The following is a 5,372-nucleotide window of genomic DNA, read 5'->3' on the forward strand; positions in this document are numbered from 1 at the left end:
GTCCCCGCGGCCACCGCCGCCTCCGCCCTGCGGGGAGGCGGGAAGGGCTCCCGCCGTGCCCCCTCAGCCCACCCCGGGGCGGGCCCTCACCCCCCGCCCCGGCCCTGCCTCCATTACTCCACGTTCCGGCTGCTTCCCCCGGCGGCGGCCGCTTTGCCCCGCCCGCGCAGCTTCCCCCGTGTTGCCGCTCTGCAGCTCGTCCTCCAGAGGTGCCCGGCAGTGCTGCCCCTCCGCCGGCAGCCACCCTCCCTTCCCGGGGCAGCGGCCTCCCCGGGGCTGCAGCCGCCCCTCCGGCACCTCGGTGTCCCAGCGGGGCGGGGGAAGCGCGGGGCCGGGAGGGTCTCTCCCGCCTGGGGTCTCGTTAACAAGCGCACAACAGCCGGAGCGGCCCGACAGCGGCCCCGCATCCGCGGCGGAGCCCCCGGGCTCATCCCGGGGGAGGCAGCGCTGCCTGCGGCACCGTCGCCCCTCAGGACCCCCGGGGACACCGGCGTTTCCTCTCTGGCTTCTCCGGTGCCTCCCGGCGGGGGCGAGGGAGAGGCTTGTGGTGGGAGCTGGGTTGAGGGAAACCATCGCCTTTTGTTCCTCTTCTCGCCCCTCTCCCTCTGCCACGTTTCGCCTCGGGAGCCCCCCAACGGGAGCCCCAAACCCGCTGTCTCGCTTTGCCCCGACCCCAAGCTTTTGGGGCTGTTTATAATGAGTGCAAACCCCTTGCCCATGCACCTCCTGCATGCCGTGGGCACGGCTTCGGCCATGGGCTTTGTGCTGCCGCAGACCACCTGGCCGAGGGCTGAAGGGTTCTGTCCCACCGTGGTGTAATTAAATGTAGGAAGGATAAATCCCCCGAGCAAAGTAACGTGGAGAGGCCGAGAGCTCCCAGTGAGGCAGCAGCAAGCGTCCGACGTGGATCCTCTCCTACAGAAAAAAAAGGGAGCCGCTGCTAATTTGCAGCTTAAAAACAAACTGGCAGGAGTAGGATAAACCACAAAACTTATTCTCCTAGCTTCTGGTTCATTTGATCAGAAAAGTACCTTTTTGTGTGAAATCCCCAGCCGGTGGCTCCATTTCACAGCAGTGTCAGGGTTTAAGCAGGCACTTGGTGACATGTAGTGAGGCACCAGCCCTGTTCTGGCCAGGGGTGTGGGCTGTACAGAAATTACCCATTAAATGGGTAATTCCCGGGATGTGTTATTTTGCACAGCGCCTTCTGGCAGAGGCCAAACAGGACCGATATGTCACACCCAGTGTAAACACGAGGTGATCCCAATTCAGCTGCCAGTTGTAGCCACGGAGGAGTTTTGCCAGACTGAGCTGCAAATTTGGGTTTTGTGAGGGTCAGGTCGAGCCCTGCGGCTTATGGTCCACAGCCAGCTCTTTTCTGAAGACAAACGTTTCCACACAACCCTTGTGCATTTAAGAAATGACCAAGAAGTTCTGGTGTGAGAAGTGAATTCTGTGTTTCTACTCTCTGAAAATCACATTATCTGTGAAAAGATATTTTTTTGGACATGGAGGCCTGGGAATCGGCTGCTCTCAGGGAGTGTCCCTCACCATCTGCTCGTACATCTGTCAAATCCACTCACAAACCCCTGCCCAGAGTTCTTGCTTGGGAAACTGTAGGATACATTAGCATTCCTTTTTATTTTCCTGTGTTTCTATGGTGTGAATAAGAGAAAAAAACCTCAGAGGGAAGGGATATTTTGTTAGGTTTGAAGCAGGTCTGCACATTTTAAACCCACAGTTTAAATCTCAAGGGGGAGGCTGAGCTAGAGGGGAAACCCTTGGCCACAGCTCAACCATGCATCAGCTGTGGGAGCAGAGGCTGTGCTGCTCCTCCCCTTGCTGTTTCTAAAGCCTTTTCGAGGTTTTTTATTATTATTTCAAATTAATATTTCCCTCCTGTGGTGACTAATGAAAACATCTGAGCTTTAAAATATTTTCATGAATATTTATTCTTTTTCTTGAGGGGTTTTTTGAATCTTTTTTTCTCAGTTAGTTTTATCCGCCTGAATTTTAGGTAAGTTTTCTTTGTTGTATTTGTGTTCTTCTGGCAGGTTTTTAATCGTAGCACAATGAAGAAAGTCAAAGAAAGTTACCTGCTGCTTGATTTTGCTCCTCAGGGCCCAAATCTTGTATTTGATCCTCCTTCATCCAGACAGATGTATTCATACACAGAAGCATGAGCTGCTCCTATAACATCCATGTAGTTAAAAAACCTTAGGAAAGCTTCTAGATGTTTATGGCTGGATTCGCAATACACGATTTGCAGGATCCAGTGGCTGTTGCTAAGTTTGGAGCCAAGTTTAGATTCTTTGGGCAGTCATCAGAAGTAAAGGAAGGATGCAGAGTTTAGATCAGCTACACTGTCTTTTGAAAGCGGAGAGGGATGCCTCTGCCCTTCACCATGGACTATGGCAGGGCTCCAACATCAGGAGGTTCCAAATTCTCCGCAATTAAGTAGAACAAATTGAGACTTTAATCTTCAAATCATACCTTAATTCCACCAAAGGTTCAGCCTGTTCTCACATTTCTGACCCAGCAACAACACAGTACAGGAAGACACTCTTGTTCCCACACACACAAGACAGTAATGATCAGGTGCAAAATCATCTGTGAACAACTTCATCCCAAATTATCCGTGCTTACACTCATTTGCCAGACCTTCAGAAACACAATGTAGGCTCCCAGGCCTTAGAAATTACTATGTCATTTTTTACATCACTATCTGCACTGATATAAATGCTGAAGAATATTTCCCTGGAAAATATTTCAGTAATGCTGCAAAATGCTTCCAATAATTTTACTGCTGTTGTTTGTGGAGGAAGGAACACAGACAGCTCCTCCATGTCCACCTCCCCCTCCTGGGGCCTTGGGTATCTGGATGGGTTGCAATGGTCTTTGATGGACAACAAAGGCTCTTTGTTCTGTCGAAGACACAGAGCCAATAACGCCCCAAAAGAAGTCAGCACAGAGATCTCCACCAAAAACAAAAGAATAAAGTGTGCAGCAATGCAAATTTTCTTTCTTAGAGAATTAACCCCTTCCAATCATCTCAGCCCCTCGTCCTTCTCTAAAGAAGGGCCTTTCCAGCTGCCAACGTCTTTTCTCTTTCATCTATTGGTTTGCTTCAGGCTGTCAACCTCAATCACTTTCAAAATTGCTAGTAATTAAGTATATTAAGTATTACCTCTTCCTTCACTTCAGAAAATTTCAAATGCCAACTAACTCTCTTAAAACTACTGTCAGATCTATAGTGGCACATCCTGCATAGACATCCAGCCTTGGTTGGTGTTTTTTTTTTTTTTTTATTTAATTCAACTAAATCATTATAGTCAATGAGAACTACAAACAAGAGCATGTTACATGGTGTCTCCAGAGGCAAGCTCCTTCACTGAGCCAACTACTCTAAGAAAATTTCCGTGGTAAAGTTTAATTTGATTTAAAAATCAATCCAGTTACATTGGTACAATGTAAATAAAATTTAACCTTAAATAGATTTAAATGTAGCTTCTACTGGTTTGATTTAATCCAAAATATTATCAACATCTAAGTGGCTTCACTTTGCAATAAGAGTTGACATTGGTGAAGGCAAATTAAGTTTACATGGGTTCAATTATCAGAATGGAGCAGATGTAGCTTTACTCTGAAGTGAGCATGAAGGGGTAGACTACAGACTTGCAGACCCAAAATGCACAGCTGAACTCAGCACTGCAGCTCCTCTGCAACTGGCCTCTTTTACAGGCAGTACAGTTCATTCCCTCCCTCATCTGAGTGTGAATTCTTTGCAGCTTAAAATGCCCCAGAGTGCTCAGAAATCTAGTTTGGGTATAAACATTCAGCAAATTCCCCTACAGGACAAAAGATGCTTTGAAACTGTCACTTACACTAGATTCTCCTGTTATTATATGTAACATTCTTTTGTTTTTTTAACCAGATCTGAAACTGTATTTCCAAAACGCTTATTTCCAAAAATACTTGGGTTTATGAGTTTCCTAACAAGAACGCCCATCTGCAAATCCCGTGTACATCCCTACTCCCCAGTGCTGCTTCACTGGGTGCCCCTAATCAATGCCAGGAAAAAGCCTGGCATCTGGAGATTCAACTGGCATCTAATGACCTAATGAATGGTTAGGTGATGGTAATGTTGCACAAATGGGCTCTTAATAGCTGACTCCAATGTCAGGCCCTGGTAGCAATGGGAATTTAGCTGTGAACTTGGAGCAGGCAGGGAGAGGATTGCATTAACTTTCTGCTGTGATGAAGCAATGGCTTAAAAGCACTGCTGCAAAGGCATCTTATCTCCCTGGCTAAGAAAGCAGCTGCAATTTCCTAGAAATTTTTAAGCTGTGACATGCCAGGAAGTGTAAGATCCCACGGCAGCTGTTTCAAAGATCACTGTAAATAGGTTTCTCCCCACACAGTCTATAGATGACAAGGCCCTTCCATCATGTCACGGCGTAGTGGGAACTTCACAGAACAATTCAAAATCACAAATATCTACAAAATTACAAAATAATAGTCAAAAGCTCATTTTACCCTGTTCCCTTCTTCGATAGGAGCCCTGCTGTTTCTTCCAGACGGTAAGTTGGCCTCTTGCCCAGACCATATATCTCTTATGACAGGCTCCTTAAGGACCACATCTAAATGCAAGCCAAAAGAAATATATCTTACTAAGTGACACAAGGGTAACTTTCTGAATTTGATTCTGAGCCCATTTAAACTGCTTTTGCATAGATACATCTCTGCTGGCTTTAACTGCATTAATCCAGATTTGTACTGATGCAAGCAGAGAGCCCCAGTGCCTTTGACATTGGTACAAAAACAAGTTTCCAAAAATGCTGAAGCTGCAGCCAGTGACCCAGGCAGTATTTTAACAATTGCATTCACATCTGGCCTCTGGAAGATTTCTCAGTTGTTTGTCTGCCTCGTTATTGGCAGAGCCAAACCCTGGGTGAGGGGAGAGCAGTCACGATCTCTTACACCTCGTTGTTGCTAAGAAAGTTTTGGGAACAACTGACACCAAACCCACTGACCACAGAATAATCTTCTGCAGCCTTGACTGAGCTTTGTAAGAGGCTTTCAGGGCCAGACTGCCCCTGCTTCTGACACAGCTGCCACAAGAAGTGCACAGCTCCTCCAGGAGTCTGAGAAAGGCAGGGAAGGTCTTAGATGGGTGTAGTTGGTGGTAGGAGTAAATTGTACCATTCCAAGGGATGTCAAAGGTTCTGCCCCACTCAGTGCCTCTGCCAGAGCATGTTTAGAGTCAGTGCTGTTCTTCATTTTCTCCACCAAATATGGGAGTGGTCCTTGGTAAAGAGAAGGACATCATTGAGCCCACCATGAGGTTTACAAGCACCTCCAAAGCTTGAACT

The sequence above is a fragment of the Sylvia atricapilla genome, chromosome 1 (genome assembly GCF_009819655.1).
Source record: "Sylvia atricapilla isolate bSylAtr1 chromosome 1, bSylAtr1.pri, whole genome shotgun sequence".
NCBI lineage: Eukaryota > Metazoa > Chordata > Aves > Passeriformes > Sylviidae > Sylvia > Sylvia atricapilla.